At 43.8% G+C, this 20,386-nt stretch overlaps 2 non-coding genes across 2 annotated transcripts; both read right to left on the bottom strand.

Moving 5' to 3' along the window:
• Positions 1-3,788: 3,788 nt before the first annotated feature.
• On the bottom strand, positions 3,789-3,895 carry LOC120256452. Its single transcript, XR_005535312.1, has one exon. It is a non-coding gene; the product is annotated as a small nucleolar RNA R71 (small nucleolar RNA).
• A 15,844-nt stretch (positions 3,896-19,739) lies between these two features.
• LOC120256451 lies at positions 19,740-19,846 on the bottom strand. The gene has a single exon (XR_005535311.1). It is a non-coding gene; the product is annotated as a small nucleolar RNA R71 (small nucleolar RNA).
• Between the last annotated feature and the right edge of the window lie 540 nt (positions 19,847-20,386).

The raw sequence follows: 20,386 nt of genomic DNA, 5'->3' as shown, positions 1-20,386 counted from the left end.
GGATGAGCTCGTAGTGTAGACCCACGGGCGTGTGGAAAATACCCACGCCGTGAATTTTCTCTGGATGCCTTATAAAACTCTGGAGTCTTTGCAGAAAATTCCTGAACATGTATACACACTAAAAACCTGCCTTACTATGCAAAATACACCAGCTAAATCATGAAAAACTCGCTCAAATAACCAAATCTTTGCCATATACATTAACGCGCATGATTGCACCAAAAATCCACGAGAAAATCACAGCAATGTATTAAAATATATAGACACCAACACCCAAAGTCTTATTCATACAAAGCTGTTAAACTACTAAGAAAACAGTTAACACTTGGGTTGCCTCCCAAGAAGCGCTTGTTTTGGAGAACAAGAAGATATCATTTGGGCGGAAAGAGAAGAAAACAGGAATTTCATACTACCTCCATACTACCCTGTATGAGGGTCGTATGTACTGTAGCAGTAGAATGATTTAGAGTGTTTGCCCAGATTTCCATACTGCCCAGTATATGGTGCCATATGGAGGCTGTATGCACCCCGTATGGAACGTGAATCTAGGGTTTTTGAGTGCTATATGACCCCCATACGACCCCCATACGACCCGTATTACCCGGGGGTATATATACTAACTTTTAGGGTAGAAAAGGAACTTTTGGCTAGACTTTTTGCTGGGCATATTTTGGGGAGACACTTGAGAGGCTTGTGGCGACCTTGGAGAGAAGAAGAAGGGCAAGTAAGCTAGAAGATCATCCAAGCCCAAGGTCCAAGACTCTCAAGGCAAGAAGGAAACTTCATTCAAGGGGAGATTGACAAGATCCCCTTGCGTATATCCCGCAAGTGCACGGGTTTGTCGAAGTAATAATCTCGGATGAGCGGGTATCGAATCCACAGGGAATAGGGAATAAAAATACTTAATTTGATTCTTAGCTATTTGAAAGATCAATGATGATAAGTGTGACAATGATTCAATTCTCAACAATAAAAACAACAAGTAAGAGACCAAAAGTAAAGAAGAGGGTAAGGTAATCGATAAAGATGGGGTACCTGGATAATGCTCCCCCTAGGATAATCATTTCAAGTGCAAGAACCCTCTATTATGCTTCCTAGTCAATGCAATGGTGAGTCGTCGAAATCCTTAATTACATAGTCCCAAATCTAAGGTCAACTATGCCTAACTCTATACATGTCCCGGAGGAGAGATTAGATAACCTCTCAACCTCGCACTCGCATAGAGTTGCAATGAGCTCTAGGGATTCCAAGTGATAAATCTCTTCCTAATTATAGACCTAACCCTTTGGTCCAGGCGGAAGGTCTGATAAGTGCTTGTTTGATATGAATGCGAAGCATTCTTTCCTTATGTTGAGCATTACCTTTCTCAGGTTTTTACATTAATATGTGTGTTTTTATGTTACTTTTATGCAGGTATGGTTGTGAGGCTGAGTATGAAGGAAATAGGCCAATGTGGATCATAATGCATCTATTTTGGAGGAGATCTTGCTAAGGTTCAAACGCTAAGACATAGGACAGGAGTGAGATGCTAGAGTGTGTGCCAACCTCCTTGCATTCGAGTGAGTACATCCATTTAGAGGGGCACAAAGACAGTCACACTCGAACATTCCGTCTTATGTATATAAGAACAGGAGCTCCACCAATATATATATCATTGAAGAAGCAAGTGATTCACGACGTGAACGTGTGCCCGTTTGCGTTACCCCGATGAAAGTATGGAATTGGGAAGTTATTCAGGTCAAAGACTATAGTAGAGCATCTATGGCGACCTTTGTTCACCGTGCCGAGAAACGAGAAAGCAGGGGAATCCACACGGGCGTGTGGAAATTATCACGCCCTGTGTGGAAATTCACGACGGGCGTGTATCGTCCACGCCCGTGGAGTTGCCCGATTCTAGCCATATTTAAAGCCGATTCAGCCCGATTTTGGTATTCTTTTTCTCCATCTTTTTCCCCAACTTGCGAGAGGGCTTGGCTAAGGTTTTTGAGGGGTATTGGTCAAGATTTTGGAGAGGTTCTACGGCTCTGACATCATGATTCCATTAGGAAGAAGGTTGGTAGGGGAGCTTCGATCGAGGCGTATCCTATACGGGACGAAGAAATCCTTGGACGACGAGTAGAGGACTTTCCACAAGACCATTGACACGATCATCGAGGGGGTTTCTTTATGGATTCATTGCTTTTACATTCAATTTCTTTTATTGTACTTAGCTCCATGGATAGCTAAACCCCTAGTGGGTACTTGGGTGATTGTGAACCCTAGGATGTATTCGCTTCATTGAACTTCTTTATTATGCTTTCAATAAATTGATGTTTATTGTGAGTTCCAACCTTGAATGTTTGATTGTATGAACATTTCCCCTAGAATGATACTAGGGTTGAGAGTTCTAGTTGGTAACCTTGTGAGTGAGTGACACACCATGAGCGTTAGACAAAGCTAGGTTGGAGAGGGTTGAGAGGGTGAGTCGAGAGGTACCGGAGCATCCCCTTTCCCCTCCGATGTGATAGATTCTACCTCCGTTCCTTGAGTTCTTTGCGGCCATAATAGAGAGAATGGTCTAAGGGATGAACCTCCGCTGGGGCCTAGTTGTGCTTGCAATGGAGTGAAGCATTGAGGTGATCTTAGTATCTAGGGCTTAATTGTGGCTAGGGACCTTCCGCCTGGACCAAAGGGTTAGGTCTAAATCTAGGAAGAGATTTATCACTTGGAATCCCTAGAGCTCATTGCAACTCTATGCGAGTGCGAGGTTGAGAGGTTATCTAATCTCTCCTCCGGGACATGTATAGAGTTAGGCATAGTTGACCTTAGATTTAGGACTATGTATGTAAGGATTTTCACGACTCACCATTGCATTGATTAGGAAGCATAATAGAGAGTTCTTGCAGTTGAAGCAATTATCCTAGGTGAAGCATCATCCGAGTACCCCATCTTTATCGATTGCCTTGCCTCCTCCTTACTTTTGCTCTCTTACCTGTTGCTTTTAATTTCTGAGAATTGAATCATTACCACACTTATCCCTGTGGATTCGACCCCGCTCACCTGGGATTATTACTTTGACAAACCCGTGCACTTGCGGGATATACGCAAGGGGACCTTGTCAAGTTTTTGGCGCCATTACCAGGGACCTAGGCGTTTAGAGATACTTTGCACTTTGTTTTCTTAGCTATTTCATCACATTCTATTCCATATCTCCTTATTCTATCATTGCTCTAATTTTTTTCCTTATTTCTTTTTCCCTTATTTTTGGTGCGACTCCAGGTTATGACCGAGGGAATCCATCAATATTGATTGAAGGAGACCACGAGCTTGAGCGTACACTTAGAAGAAAAGGGAAAGAACCTGTACAAGAACAACCTAATGCAGCTGATTTGGAAGTAGAAGGATCTGAAAAAATGGAAGAACAAAATGAGCAACAACAAACACTATCCGATTATGCCAGACCTTTAGTGTTGGGGACACAATAGAGTATTGTGCGTCCCCCATTCATTGCTCGAACTTCGAGCTAAAGCACTGCAATCATTCATATCTTTGCAGCTGATCCGCACAATTCAGCGGTTTTGGCCGATGAGGATCCAAAGCAGTCACATAGAGAGCTTCCTCGAGGGTGTGTGACATCTCTGAAGATAAATGGTGTGATGGATGATGCCATCAAATTGAGAGCCTTCCCATTTTTCCCTAAAGGGAAAGCAAAGCAGTGGCTACACTCATTACCTAGAGCATCAATCACTACATGGGAGGAGATGGTAGAAGCTTTTCTAGCCCGTTATTTGTCTACCGAATAATCAGCAAAGCTTAGGAATGAGGTCTCATCCTTTATGAAGTTGGAATTGGAGTCTCTATTTGAGACATGGGAAAGGTTCAAGGAACTCCAGCGAAAGTGTCAGCAACATGGATTGCCAGAGTGGATGATTGTTCAAGCCTTCTACAATGGTTTGAACCCGAGTACAAGGTAACTCTTGGATGCGGCGACAGGAGGTACCTTAGGTAGCAAAACCCCCGATGAAGCACGTCAATTGATTGAAGAAATGGGGTTAAATAGCTACCAGTGGAACGCTAAGGAGAAAAAAAGGTGGCCGGTCTCCATGAAATTGATGTGGTAACTTCATTGGTGGCCCAAGTGGAGAGTTTGAGTAAGAAGCTAGATCTTATAGCTTCGAATAGAGTTACGATCGTGACCAATTGCACCGGTTGTGGTGGAGGACACGCTCCCTCCGATTGCCCAATCGTCATATGTGATGTTTCTTCAGTTGAGAATGTTGACTTTGTAGGTATTGGCATGAGACCTCAAGGGAATCCATACAGCAACACCTACAATTCAGGTTGGAAGAATCACCCCAACTTTTCATGGAGTAATCAAGGATAACAAAAGACCATGGGGCCATCGGGGTTCCAACAACAACAACAAGCCCCTCAAGTGGAAAACAGAATTTCAGGCTTGGAAACCCGAATGATGGATTTGGAGAAGCACTTGGCTAGATTTGTTCAATCGGCAAATACAAGGTTTCAATCAGTCGAGGCTACACCTCGCAATCACACCGCCTCCTTGCACAACCTTGAAAATCAAGTGGGGCAAATTGTGAAATCTCTTTCCGAAAGGCCACATGGAAGTTTACCAAGCAACACGGAAACCAACCCTAGAGAACATGTGAAGGCGATCACTTTGAGAAGTGGTCATGAGGTTGAAGAGAGGCTTCTGAGTGAGATGCCGAAAGAACACGCACCCGAGGTTATAGAGGTTGAGGAGGGAGCAAACAAAGAGAAAGAGGTGTCACCTCCATCTTTCAAGCCAAGAATCCCTTATCCCTCTAAATTGAAGAATGACCAAGGGGATGAACAGTATAAGAAGTTCCTGAGTTTGTTCAAGCAACTCCACATCAACATTCCTTTTGTTGAGGCTTTGGCTCAAATGCCTAAGTATGCGAAGTTCCTGAAAGACCTATTGACAAACAAGAGGAAATTGGAGAAGAGTGCTTCAGTGGTGCTTGATGCTTCATGCTCGGCGGTGTTGCAAAAGGACATGCCGAACAAGAAGAAGGACCCGGGAAGCTTCATTATTCCGTGTAACATCGGCAACTTAGGTGAGGCAATGGCATTGGCGGATTCAGGGGCAAGTATCAACGTCATGCCATATACTTTCTTCCAAAAGCTAGGCTTGGGTGAGCCTAGGCCTACTCGGATGACTTTACAATTGGCGGACCGAACGGTATGACATCCGAGAGGCATTATTGAAGACGTGCTTGTCAAGGTGGACAAGTACATTTTTCCGGTTGACTTTGTAGTGCTAGATGTCGATGAGGATGCAAATGTACCATTGATACTTGGGAGACAGTTCTTGCGGACTTCCAAAGCATTGATTGACATGGACGGTGGAGAGCTCACATTGAGAGTCAGAGACGATAAGCTCACTTACCGCCTTGCTGAAGCCATGCAGCATTCTCTCGATTTTGATGACACTTTGTATTTTCTAGACACTACTGATGAGATTGTTGATGAATATATACAGGAAATGTTCAACCCGGATCCGTATGAAGGTTTGTTCGACCAAGAGGAGAGCAATGAAGAAGTAATGATGCTTGGTACGAATGGAGAGGAAACATTTACCCCGGGGATCTTGAAGAAGGTGCTCCGGAAAATGAAAAGGGCTAGGAGACGCCACCGAAAATACCCCAAGACTGTTGGAGACATACATGAGCCAAGGAAGTTGGACGAACGATTGCTAGGTGGTCCGAAGCCAAATAGTACACCCTCTACCCTTAAGAGACTTTGCTCATCATGCTTTCAAGTTATGGGTAAGAGGGCAACCTTCATTCATGAACCCCCTTGAGGTAAGAAAGATACGTCAAGCTTAGTGACGTTAAACAAGCGCTTCTTGGGAGGCAACCCAAGTGTTTACTGTTTTCGTACCTTTTAGTTTAGTTTGTTTGCATGAATAAATTGTTAAGTGTTGGTGTTTCAATTATTGAGTGCTTGTGCTACGATTTTATTGTGGGTTTTTAAAAGAATCATTGTGTGTTTTGTTGCGAATTGGCGAAGTTTGGTCATTTGAGTTCTATTTCGTGTTTTTATCTTGTAAATTTTGCATAATAGGGCAGGCTCGGAGTGTGTAGACATGTTCAGACTAGTTCTGCAGAGCCTGCAGGTTTTTCTAAGTCATCCAGGGAAAACACACGGGCGTGTGGAATTTCCGCACGGCCGTGGATGTGTACTGTGAACTCATCCAGAGAGGGCACAGGGGCGTGCGGCTGCCCCTGTGGACGACCATGCGACTGGCGCACGCCCATGGGTAATTTCTGCATGGGCGTGTGCCTTCTTGTAGAGTTGGGAAGATTTTCCCGAGAACACATAGGGGCGTGGACTCGCCCCTGTGCGTGACCTTGTGAACCACACACGGGCATGGGTAATTTCCGCACACTCGTGCGAAACTCTGCAGGTTGCTCCCTCCATCCCGAGAAGACATAGGGGCGTGCGGCTGCCCCTGTGAATTCGGCTTATGAATGTCCACGCCCGTGGGGAATTTCCGCACAGGCGTGTGGAAGACTTGATATCTTTCTCGGATGTCCAGGGAAGCCACAGGGGCTTGCGTCTGCCCCTGTGGGTCTGGCGTACGAGCGTGGATATTTTTCGCAAGCCCGTGGGAGATCATTCTAAGTCAGTAAGAATTTTTCCTGAGAGCGCACAGGGGCGTGCATACGCCCCTGTTGAGCTTTTGAAGTGAGGCGCACGGGCGTGGGAAATTTCCACACGCCCATGTGGATGCAGAGAACGTCAAAAGTCACGAGTTCTGTTTAAAAGAGGATGATTTCTCTCCCTCCTCACAACTCCTTTTCACTTAAAACACTCTCACACTACTCTCCGAGTCCATAGCGTCAGTTTACTGGGATTATAGCAAAGTTTTCCAGCCGGCTCTTCATTTTCTTACTCCTCCTCGTCGGTAAATCCTTTTTCATCATCTTCTTCGTCAATTCATGATTTCTATTGATTAATCTGGTTAATAATGCTTCGTTTCTTCAATTGGAACAATGATTTATGTTTAGAATGAAGTTAGAGATATTATTGAGTTGTATTTTTGGATTGTTGATGCCCGGCTGTGCAGTTCTCACGCCCCGTGAATCCACACGGGCGTGCAGAAATTCCACACGACCTTGTGGATTTCTGCAGTATTGTTTTATCAACTTGTTTGTCTAATTTTGTTTAAATTTGGCAGATCATGGCACCTAGGTCAAAGAAGCAAGCTGATAAGGGGCCACGTGAGTCATCCTGTGAGCTCGAGGGCATGCGATTTGCGATACCCGAACATCAGGTTCGTTATGAGCGCTTATCGCGACTCCGCTTTGGATAGACTCGATTCCTGGACACGACTATACTGCGAGATCTTCAGCATGGAGATAAGTTCGCTGATAAGGTTGAGGACCTTGTTTCAGATTGTGGTTGGTGGCAGTTGTTGACGATTAGAGAGCTAGCCATACGAGAGTTTGCACTGGAGGTACTCTCCTCGTTCGTGTTTGATAGAGCGTATGCGAGCTTCGACAGTTTGGGCACCATTCAGTTAAGAGTGTTTGGATGCCACCATAGCTTGAGCATTACGCAGTTTTCCATACTACTTGGCTTATACGAGGAGGCATTCATAGATTAAGAGGAGTATGCACAGTTGCCTACTGATTATCCTGGAACCTTGATCCTGCAGAGAGCTTACAGAGTGCTATGTGGTCAAGGTCAGTACGAGCCGGGGGTGTCCAAGGCCACGTGCCTTTCCCGACCTGCCTACAGATATTTGCATGCCATTATGAGTAGGTCGGTGAATGGCCGTGGAGACAGTACTGGTGTCTTGAGCCGTCAGGAGTTGCTGTACTTGTACTCGATGGTAGAGCGCGTATCGATCCACTTAGGGCACATCTTGGATGATTACATCAGACATTAGGGACAGTATGCTAGACTGGGAGCGATCTTCGCGGGCCCTTACATTACGAGATTAGTGCCGGGCATGGGTCTCTTGGATTTGATTCGCCGGGCTGAGAAGATGAGTGTACCCGCTCCCGTGGGTCTATAGACGATGCGGTTGATGGGCATGGTCCGCAGGGTTCGGACAGGGGTTTTTGCGATAGTCCTACCAGCCTAAGAGATAGCTGAGGATGAAGGTGATGACGCCGGAGCATCTCAACCCGTCCCCGAGCTTCAGTCCGCATCGATGGAGACTGAGGAACCACCCCTAGTGCGTTTGTTTTCACCATCTCGAGCCAATGATCGCTTTGAGAAGCTCGAGAATGCTATAGGAGTGGTCCGAGCCAAGGTTGCCGAGATTAGGGCTACGCAGGCTACTCAGTACACAGAGTTCATGGCACAATTCGACATATTACAGCAGATCCTAGAGCGAGACGTTGCCTCATCATTTGTCCTGCAACCGAGGACTCTTCAGGCCCCCTCAGTTTCCCCAGCACCTCCCTCCTCGACCCCAGCACCGGAGGACCCACTATATGCTTCCATTTCAGCAGCAGCAGTAGTGGAGCCCGAGAGCGACTCCGACACTTGACCTTTCTTTTACTTTCATGCATTTTACTTTATCTTATTTTCTTGTTTTTAGTCTTGTTCACTCAGAAAAGATTTTCCTTATGAGTTTATGTTATTTTGCATTATCGAGTTGTATTCATTGCTTCATCTTTTTATACACTCGAGTTATTTTTTTGTTTTTCTTGAGCTTTCACTCGAAACCCCCTCGTGTATGAGTGCGGATGGGTCTTGTCTTCCTGGAAATTGAGACTTAGTCATGGGCACGGTCAAGGTGCTTTGGCACTTGACCGTGTGAGCTTCACAACCCATTGGAACACTACTGCCATGGAATTTGCTTCATCAAACGCAACACTAGGAGTCAAGGGGAGTATTGTTTTGATTGTTTCTCCCACATCTATTTTTCAATAATATATTTTAAGTGAGCTTACATGAGTACATTGAGGACAATGTACAACTTAAGTGTGGGGGGGAGTTTCATAGTGCACACATCTTTTCTATTATTCTTGATTGTTATATGCTCACATAGCCAATGGCGGTTCACCTTAGTTGTAATTTTTGTATTCTTAAGTCTAGGAGAATTGTTAATATTGAATGTTTTCATGCTCTAGTTCTTGCTTGAATTTTTAGGAATTTTTGCCCGATTTACACTTAGTGCACTACTCACTCTTTGAACTCTATTGGAAACTCATGTTTGATGTTAAAGGGACTAGTTAGGTTTACTTCTTTTGCTAAATTGGGAAAAAAAAGGAACAAAATAGTTTTATTGTTTATTTGTGTTCGTTGAGTGGAAAGAGCTACCACCTATGAAGTATGAAGCTACTCTCACAAGTCGGATACTAGTTATGCCCTAATGAGAGAAAGAGCTATCTCATAGGATGAGTGAAAGCTACCACTCGGGTAGAAAGAGCTACCACCTCGAAATTGTGAAAGCTACCTTAGCGGCCGCTTTGGAAAGGGCTACCTTAGAGGATGTGTGAAGCTACTACCATTGTTTAAAATTTTTATCACTTTTGTGGATAAATAAGTCCCTTGTACTTAGAACTTTGAGGAGTATAACTTGGGTTGTTTTGAGTTAGTTCACACACTTACACGAAATTCGGGTTTGTTGTCCTTTTTGATTCAAGTTTTTTTAGCTAGAGCATTGATTTTTTTCAGTATTTAGTGTTGAAATTTTTCCTTACTTGTAGAATGCTATCTTTGTATACTTTGGTGAACCTAAGGCCAAGCACTTTCAATATTTTTCTTCATTGATGCACAGAAATGTTTAATTTTTTTGCTTGTGGACAAGCAAAAGCTTAAGTGTGGGGGAGTTTGATAAGTGCTTGTGTGATATGAATGCGAAACATTCTTTCCTTATGTTGAGCATTACTTTTCTCAGTTTTTTACATTAATATGTGTGTTTTTATGTTACTTTTATGCAGGTATGGTTGTGAGGCTGAGTATGAAGGAAATAGGCCAATGTGGATCATAATGCAACTATTTTGGAGGAGATCTTGCTAAGGTTCAAACATGAAGACATAGGACAGGTGTGAGATGCTAGAGTGTGTGCCAACCTCCTCGCATTCGAGTGAGTACATCCATTTGGAGGGGCACAAAAGCAGTCACACTCGAGCATTCCGTCTTATGCATATAAGTACAGGAGCTCCACCAACATATATATCATTGAAGAAGCAAGTGATTCACGACGTGAACGTGTTCCCGTTTGCGTTACCCCGATGAAAGTATGGAATTGGGAAGTTATTCAGGTCGAAGACTGTAGAGGAGCACTATAGAAACACTGGTGCAAGTACTGTAGCAGCACTATTCATAGTCGCCCGAGAAACCAGAGAAACAGAGAATCCACACGGGCGTGTGGAAATTATCCATGCCCGTGTGGAAATTCCGCACGTGCGCGTGTATCGTCCACGCCAGTGGAGTTGCCCGATTCCAGCCCTATTTAAAGCCGATTCATCCCCGATTTTGGTATTCTTTTCTCCATCTTTTCACCAACTTGCAAGAGGGCTTCGGCTAGGGTTTCTAGGGGTATTGACCAAGGCTTTGGAGAGGTTCTACGGCTCTGACATCGTGATTCCATTAGGAAGAAGGTTGGTAGGAGAGCTTCGATCGAGGCGTATCCTATATCGGACGAAGGAATCCTTGGACGACGAGTAGAGGACTTTCCACAAGACCATCGACACGACCATCGAGGGGGTTTCTTTATGGATTCATTGCTTTGACATTCAATTTCTTTGATTGTACTTAGCTCCATGGATAGCTAAACCCCTAGTGGGTACTTGGGTGATTGTGAACCCTAGGATGTATTCGCTTCATTGAACTTCTTTATTATGCTTTCAATAAATTGATGTTTATTGTGAGTTCCAACCTTGAATGTTTGATTGTATGAACATTTCCCCTAGAGTGATACTAGGGTTGAGAGTTCTTGTTGGTAACCTTGTGAGTGAGTAACACACCACGATCGTTAGACAAAGCTAGGTTGGAGAGGATTGAGAGTGTGAGTCGAGAGGTACAGGAGCGTCCCCTTTCCCCTGCGACGTGATAGATTTTACCTCCGTTCCTCGAGTTCTTTGTGGCCATAATAGAGTGAATGGTCTAAGGGATGGACCTCCGCTAGGGCCTAGTTGTCCGTGCAATGGAGTGAAGCGTTGAGGTGATCTTAGTATCTAGGGCTTAATTGTTGCTAGGGACCTTCCTCCTGGACCAAAGGGTTAGGTCTAAATCTAGGAAAAGATTTATCACTTGGAATCCCTAGAGCTCATTGCAACTCTATGCGAGTGCGAGGTGTTGAGATTGTTCGATTTCTCCTCCGGGACATGTATAGAGTTAGGCATAGTTGACATTAGATTTGGGACTATGTATGTAAGGATTTTCACGACTCACAATTGCATTGATTAGGAAGCATAATAGAGAGTTCTTGCACTTGAAGCGATTATCCTAGGTGAAGCATCATCCGAGTACCTATCTTTATCGATTGCCTTGCCTCATCCTTACTTTTGCTCTCTTACCTGTTGCTTTTAATTTATGAGAATTGAATCATTACCACACATATCATTGTTGATACTCCACATAGCTAAGAATCGAATTAAGTGTCTTTACTCCCTACTCCCTGTGGATTCGACCCCACTCACCGGGGATTATTACTTCGACAAACCCGTGCACTTGCGGGATATACGGAAGGGGACCTTATCAAGTCCCTAACCACGATTAAGCCCTAGATACTAAGATCACCTCAACGCTACACTCCATTGCACGCGCAACTAAGCCCCAGCGGAGGTTCATCCCTTAGACCATTCACTCTATTATGGCCACAAAGAACTCGAGGAACGGAGGTAAAATCTATCACGTCGCAGGGGAAAGGGGACGCTCCTGTACCTCTCGACTCACCCTCTCAATCCTCTCCAACCTAGCTTTGTCTAACGCTCGTGGTGTGTCAGTCACTCACAAGGTTACCAACAAGAACTCTCAACCCTAGTGTCACTCTAGGGGAAATGTTCATACAATCAAGCATTCAAGGCTGGAACTCACAATAAAAATCAATTTATTGAAAGCATAATAAAGAGACTCAAAGAAACGAATACATCCTAGGGTTCAGAAATACGCAAGTACCCACTAGGGGTTTAGCTCTCCATGGAGCTAAGTACAATCAAAGAAATAGAATGTAAAAGCAATGAATCCATAAAGAAACCCCCTCGATGGTCGTGTCCATGGTCTTGTGGATAGTACTTTACTCGTCATCCAAGGATTCCCTCATCCGGTATAAGATACGCCTCGATGGAAGCTCCCCTACCAATCTTCTTCCTAACGAATGACGATGTCGGAGCCATAGAACCTCTCCAAAACCCTAGCCAATACCCCTTAAAACCCTAGCCGAAGCCCTCTCTCAAGTTGGGGAAAACGATGGAGAAGAGAATACTAAAATTGTGGTTGATTCGGCTTTAAATAGAGCTGGAATCGGGCGACTACACGGACGTGGATGCTTCACTCGCCCATGCGGAATTTCCACACGGGCGTGGATAATTTCTACACGCCCGTGTGGATTCTCTGAAGTCCTATTTTCTCGGCCGGCCTGAATAGCTTCCCGAATCCATACTTTCATCGGAGTAACGCAAATGGGCACACGTTCACGTCGTGGATCACTTGCTTCCTCAATGATAGGCACGTTGGTGGAGCTCTTGTTCTATGTGCATAAGTCAGAATGCTCGAGTGTGACTGCCTTTGTGCCCCTCCAATTGGATGTGCCAAACTCGAATACGAAGAGGTTGGCACACACTCTAGCATCTCACACCCGACCTAGGTCTTCGTGTTTGAACCTTAGCAAGATTTCCTCCAAAATCAGTGCATTGTGCTCCACATTGGCTTCTTTCCTTCATACTTGGCCTCACAACGCTGCCTACACGAAAGTAACATAAAAACACACATATTAGTGTGAAAACCCGACAAAAGTAATGCTCCACATAAGGAATGTATGATTCGCATTCATATCGCACAAGCACTTATCAGAGATCTACCACGATTTGAAGGAAGGAGGCCCGTGGCTAGAGAAAGCGTCATTGGGCACTCCTTTAGAGGGAAAAGCGTCATTTGGCATATTATTCATCTCTTCCTCCACCATTTCATCTAGGGAGTGTCATTTAAGCTTTTGTTTCATGTTTTGCTTGTTTGTATTGGTGAACCTTGGGGGTTTTTATCATGTATGTTGGATGATAACTTGTTAATTCCATGTTTGGGTGATTTTGACATTTAATCCATTGTTTTCATGCTAAGTGCTACACTAAGGAGAAATCCGTAGCTCTATTATGAGTGATGCATGTAGATGTGACTTGCTTGCATGTATTAGATCATGAATGGATTAGAAGGGGATACTTGTATCATCACGCCGAGAAATCGGGTGTTTGGTAGCCCTCCATGTAGGTTTAATCCAAAGAAGAGTAGGTTTACTCCTAAGTGAGATTTCCTCGTACTTAATGCAATCGTAGGGATATGGATTTGGGAGAAATTGCTATCTTTGTTCGTATCGGATTAGGGTTCAATCGCCGAGAAATTGGGGTTGTTCTAATCTTGGAATCTCATGGTCCATTTTACCCTTGCATCTTTAGATCATCATCCATGTTGCATGATAACCCCTCAAGGGGATCCACATCCAAAGGCCTTTCCATTTCATTGATTCTCTTGCTTGCTCATTGCTTGTTCTCTCTAATTTGTTGGCAAATATCGTTTTAGCTTTAATTACATTTAGTAGAGTAAAATCCATCGCTTGAGATCTTAGGCTAGATAATAGCTCAAGAAGGAGTAATAGGAGATCCTTAGCCCCGTGGAATACGATCCTCGTGTCTTCACACGAGGTATTACTTGGTGATCCTGTACACTTGCGGGGAATCAATCAGTATTATATCCATAGGGAGTAGGGAATAAAAATACTTGAATTATTTCTTAACTAAGCGAAAAGTGAATAATAGTTGTGTAATAGGATGTAATGTAAACAAAAGTAAAAGAGACAAAAGAGAAAGCACAAGTAAAGGGAAGGTAAGTCAATCGATATAAATGGGGTTTCTGGATATTGTTCCGCCTAGGATAATCATTTCAAATACAAAAATATTCTAATATGCTTTCTATCTAATGCATTAATGAGTCATGGTGATCCTTCAATACATGATCCCAAATCTAAGGTCAACCATGCCTAACTCTATACATGTCCCGGAGGAGAAATTGAACAATCTCCCAACCTCGCATTGGTATAGAATCACAATGAGTTCTAGGGATTCCAAGTGATAAATCCTCTTCCTAAATGTAGACTTAACCCTTTGGTCCAGGTGAAAGGTCCTTAGTCACAATTAAGCCCTAGGTGGTAAAATCACTTCAACACTTCACTCCTTTGCCTCTGCAATTAAGCCCCAGTAGAAGGTCATCCCTTAGCCCATTCACTCTACTATGACCACAAAGAACATAATGAAATGGGGGTAGGATGAATCACATTGGAAGGGAAAGGGGATGCTCCGCTACCTCTCAACTCACCCTTTCAACCCTCTCCAATCTTGGTTTGTCTAACTCTCGTGGTTTGTCACTCACTCACAAGGGTTGCCAAAAAGAACTCTCAACTCTACTGTCACTCTAAAGGAGTATTCAAATAATCAAGCATAAAATATTAGAACTCAATTAACACATCAATTAATGAAAGCATTATAACAAGGTTTAACCAAACAAATACATCCTAGGGTTCACAAATCCAAGTGCCCACTAGGTGGTTTAGCTCTCCATTTAGCTAGTTACAATCAATAAATCGAATGTAAAAACAAGTAATCCATAGAAAACCACCTGGGTAGTTATGACAATGGTTTTGTGGAGAAGCCTCTACTCGTCCAAGTATGAATTTTGTCCGGCCTAGGATACACCTCGCCGGATCGTGCCAATGAAAGCTCTCCCACTAACCTTCTTCCAAGTAGAGCACAATGTCGGAGCCGTAGAACCTCTCCCAATTCTTAGCCAATACCTCTCTAAACACTAGCCGCCCCTTCTCTCAAGTTGGGGAAATAATGGAGAAAAAAATTTTGAAATCGGGGATGAAATCGGCCTTAAATAGGGCTGGAATCGGGAATCCACACGGACCTGTGGATTCACCGCACGGGCTTGTGGAATAAGACATGTGCGTGTGGAATTTCCACCTGCCCGTGTGGATTCTCTGGAAATCGTTTTTCTTGGCCGGCTGTGAATAGTATCTGCTATAGTTAATTTCTACAGTGCCATCCCGAAATAGTCTTAAATACGAGGAGGTTGGCACACATTCTCGTATCTTGAACCTGACTTATGTCTTTGCGTTTGATCCTTCTCAAGATTTCCTCCAAAAGGTGCATTCACGATCTACATTGGCTTCTTTCTCTAACATTCGGCTTCACAACCTTATATGCATGAAAGTAACATAAATGCACACATATTAGCGCTAAAACCTAATAAATGTAATGCTCATCATAAGGAAAGAACACTTCGCATTCTTATCACACAAGCACTTATCATCTCCTTCTATTTTTTTGACAATTCTTGATTTTACTTGTTAAAACTGCTGTATTTTGCTTTGTTTCTACAATTAGAGGGGGAATGCATGCTTAGGAAGAAGTTTGAGTAGTATTGATGATGTATTTGTGAGCGTTTAGAAGGTGTCCATACATTTTTCACGCCCCGTGGATCCACACAGGTGTGTGGAAATTCCAAACGCCCATATGGATTTCTACATCATTAACCTGTGAGCATTCTTTATTGAATTTCTTTTCAAATCTTCCAGGAATAGCCCCCCGGTCAAAGAAGCAAGCTGACAAAAGTCCACGGGAGCATTCCCCTGAGTCGGGTCACATGGACTTTGTTATTCCCGAGCATCAGGCTCGTTTCGCCCAGCTGTCAAAGGACAGGATTGGTCAGACCTGATTTCTAGACATAAGCATTCTCAGGGAAGTTTTGTCAGCGGAGGATATGGCAGATGAGACCGAGAAGATGTTGTTTGTGGGTAGTTAGAGGCGTCTTTTGTCTATTTGGTAGCCAGTTATTTGTCAGCTCACTTTGGAGATACTTTCATCCTTTGAGTTTGTTTGATCATACTCGAGATTTGACAATGTTGATGTTATACAGTTCAAGCACTCAGCCATCATTACAGTATGAGTGTTACACAGTTTATAATTTATCTGGGCTTGTATGATGATGTTTACATAGATACAGAAGAGTACGATCGATTACATACGAATTATCCCGCCTGTCTAACACCCCAGAGAGCATATAGGACACTTTGTGGGGAGCGCCAGTATGAGCCAGGAGAGTCTAAGGCTACTTGCCTTTCTTGGCCATCATACAGATTTATCCATGCCGTTCTTAGCAGATTAGTGAACGGGCATGGTGATAGCACAAGGGTACTAAGCAGACAGGAGCTATTATACGTATACTCCGTGGTGCAGAGAGAGCAGATTCATTTGGGGCACATTCTAGCTGAGTACATGTGCCAACAGAGCCAGTATATCAGAGTAAGAGTCATTTTCTCAGGCCCATACATCACGAGACTAGCCATAAGTATGGGTCTCCTAGAGGCGATTTGAGGGACCAAGAAAAGGAGCATACCTGCTCATTTGAGCATAGAGCCGCTGTGACTGATGGGGATGATTCGCAGGGTCAGATTTGGAGTTTATGCCTTGGTTACACCAGCTCTAAAGATAGCCGAGGGTGAGGGTGATGACGCCGAGGCTTCTCAGCCTGCCCTCGAGCCTCACCTGAACCGATGGATGCCGAGGCATGCCCTGTGCCAGATGAACCACCCCAGTACTCCTGTTTTCAACATCTCAAGCCTATGATCTATTTGAGAGGCTAGAGAGTGTGGTGTGGGTATTACGGACAGAGATTACGGAGGTCCGAGCTACATATGCCACGTAGTACACAGAGTTTATGGCACGTTTCGACACACTACAGCAGATTCTTGAGCGAGATGTTGCCTCATCATTTGTTTTGTGACCACAGATTCCTCCAACTCCTCCAGCATAACCATCACCATCACCATCACCTGATCTACCGGCACCATTCGATTATCCAGCAACAGCAAGAGAGCTTGACCGTGACACCGATGCTGGACTCATCATTTTTATCTCTTTCTTTGTTTTATTTTGTATTGTTGTTAGACTTGCACTACTCAGAAAAGATTTCCCTTGTGAGTATGTCTTTTATGTTTGTTTTGTTGTCTCGAGTTGTATTCATTGCTTTATCTTTTATATACTTGATAAGTGCTTGTGTGATATGAATGTGAAGCATTCTTTCCTTATGTTAACCATTACCTTTCTCTGGTTTTTACACTAATATGTGTGTTTTTATGTTACTTTTATACAGCTAGGGTTGTGAGGCCGATTATGAAGGAAACAAGCCAATGTGGATCATAATGCACCGATTTTGGAGGAAATCTTGCTAAGGTTCAAACACGAAGACATAGGTCGGGAGTGAGATGCTAGAGTGTGTGCCAACCTCCTCGTATTTGAGTGAGCACAACCATTTGGAGGGGCACAAAGGGCAGTCATACTCAAGAATTCTGACTTATGCATATAGAACAAGATCTATACCAACTTTTCCATCATTGAAGAAGCAAAGTGATCCATGACATGAGTGTGTGCCCGTTTGCGTTAGCTCAATGAAAGTATGGATTCGGGAAGTATTTCAGGCTGGATACTGTAGCAGAGCACTGTAGCAACATTGTAGCAAAGCTGCAGCACTGTTCACAGCCGTCCGAGAAATCCGCACAGCCGTCCGAGAAAAATACTCAGGGGTGTCCACAGGGGCGTTTGGATCCTCGATTCTAGCCCTATTTAAAGCCGATTCAACCTCGATTTCAGCATTCGTTTCTCCATCTTTTCCCCAACTTGAGAAAGGGCTTCGGCTAGGGTTTTGAGAGGTATTGGCTAGGGTTTTGGGGAGGTTCTACGGCTCTAACATCGTCATCTCTTTGGAAGAAGGTTGGTAGGGGTGCTTCCATTGAGGCGTATCCTATACCGGACAAGGAGATCTTTAGACGATGAGTAGAGGACTTTCCACAAGACCATTAACACGACTATCGAGGGGGTTTTCTATGGATTCATTGCTTTCACATTCTATTTCTTTGATTCTACTTAGCTCCATGGAGAGCTAAACCCCTATTGCGTACTTGGTTATTTGTGAACCCTAGGATGTATTCATTTCTTTGAATCTCTTTATTATGCTTTCAATTAATTGATGTTTATTGTGAGTTCCAACTTTGAATGCTTGATTGTGTGAATACTCCCCTAGAGTGACACTAGGGTTGAGAGTTCTTGTTGGTAACCTTGTGAGTGAGTGACACACCACGAGTGTTAGACAATGCTAGGTTGGAGGGGTTGAGAGGGTGAGTCAAGAGGTACAGGAGCATCCCTTTTCCCCTTCGATGTGTTAGATTCTACCTCTGTTCCTCGAGTTCTTTGCGGCCACAATAGAGTGAATGGTCTAAGGGATGACCTTCCGCTGGGGCTTAGTTGTGGGTGCAACGGATTGATGCGCAGAAGTGATCTTAGTATCTAGGGATTAATTGTTGTTAGAGACCTTCCACCTGGACCAAAGGGTTAGGTCTACAATTAGGAAGAGATTTATCACTTCGAATCCCTAAAACTTATTGCAATTCTATGCGAGTGTGAGGTTGAGAGGTTATTCAATCTCTCCTCCGGGACATGTATAGAGTTAGGCATAGTTGACCTTAGATTTGGGACTATGTAATTTAGGATTTCCACGACTCACTTGCATTGATTAGGAAGCATAATAGAGGGTTCTTACACTTGAAATGATTGTCCTAGGTGGAGCAATATCCGGATACCCCATCTTTATCGATTGCCTTACCTTCTCCTTTACTTGTGCTCTCTTACTTGTTGTTTTCACTTTTGAGAATTGAATCATTATCACACATATCACTATTCATCTTTCACAAAGCTAAGAAGCTGAATTAAGTGTTTTTTTATTCCCTACTCCCTCGTGGATACAATACTCACTCATCGGGAATTATTACTCGACAAACCCTGCACTTATGGATATACGCAAGGGGACCTTTGTCAAGTTTTTTTGGCACCGCTGCGGGAAGTGGGCGTTTAGAGATACTTTTGCATTTTGTTTCTTAGCTATTTCACCATACATTCTATTTCATATCTTCTTATTCTATCATCGCTCGATTTCTTTTTCTTTTCATTTTGGGTGCAGCTCCATGTTATGACCCGAGGGAACCCCTCAATATTGATTGAAGGAGATCCCGAGCTTGAACGTACACATAGCAAAAAAGGGAAAAAGCCTGTCCAAGAAGAGCCTAATCTAGCTGATTTGGAAGTGGAAGAATCTGAAAACATGGCAGACAAAATGAACAACAGCGGACATTATCCGATTATGCCAAACCTTCAGTGATGGGGACACAATCAAGTATTGTGCATCCCCCGACATACCAAAAACTTCCAGTAATGCCGGCATTCATCCACATGTTACAACAATCCGCACTGTTCAATGGTTTGGCCGTTGAGGATCCAAACATTCATATAGTGAGTTTTGTTGAGGTGTGTGACATGCTGAAGATAAACGGGGTGACCGATGATGCCATCAAGTTGCGAGCCTTCCCATTTTCCCTAAAGGGGAGAGCGAAGCAGTGGCTACACTCATTACCTAGAGCATCAATTACCACATGGGAGGAGATGGTAGAAGCTTTTCTTGCGCGTTATTTTCCTCCCAGAAAATCCGCGAAGCTTAGGAATGAGATCTCATCCTTTGTTCAGTTGGAATTAGAGTCTCTATTTGAGACATGGGAAAAGTTCAAGGAGCTCCTGAGAAAGTGCCCGCAACACGGATTTCCAGAGTAGATGATTGTTCAGACCTTTTACAACGTTTTGAACCCAAGTACAAGGCAACTCTTGGATGCGACAGAAGGAGGTACCTTAGGTAGAAAGACCCCCCGATGAGGCCCACCAGTTAATTGAAGAAATGGGGTTAAATAGCTACCAATGGAATGCTAGGGAGAAGAAAAAGGTGGCCAGTCTCCATGAGATAGATGTAGTAACTTCATTGGCGGCTCAAGTGGAAAATTTGATTAAGAAGTTAGACCTTCTAACTTCGAATAGAGTAGCGGCCATGACGAGTTGCAATGGGTATGGTGGAGGACATGCTCCCTCTAATTGTCCGATCTCTATTAGTGATGCATCTTCGGCTGAGAATGTCGATTTTATAGGTAATGGAATGAGACCTCAAGGAAACCCATATAGCAATACCTATAATCCGAGTTGGAAGAATCATCCAAATTTCTCATGGAGCAATCATGGTCCACCAAAGGCCATGGGGCCACATTGTTTCCAACCACAACAACAAGCCCCGCATGTGGAAAACAAAGTTTCAG

The sequence above is a fragment of the Dioscorea cayenensis genome, unplaced genomic scaffold (assembly GCF_009730915.1).
Source record: "Dioscorea cayenensis subsp. rotundata cultivar TDr96_F1 unplaced genomic scaffold, TDr96_F1_v2_PseudoChromosome.rev07_lg8_w22 25.fasta BLBR01001451.1, whole genome shotgun sequence".
Classification (NCBI taxonomy): Eukaryota; Viridiplantae; Streptophyta; class Magnoliopsida; order Dioscoreales; family Dioscoreaceae; genus Dioscorea; species Dioscorea cayenensis.
This window is presented reverse-complemented; position numbering and strand designations above follow the sequence as displayed.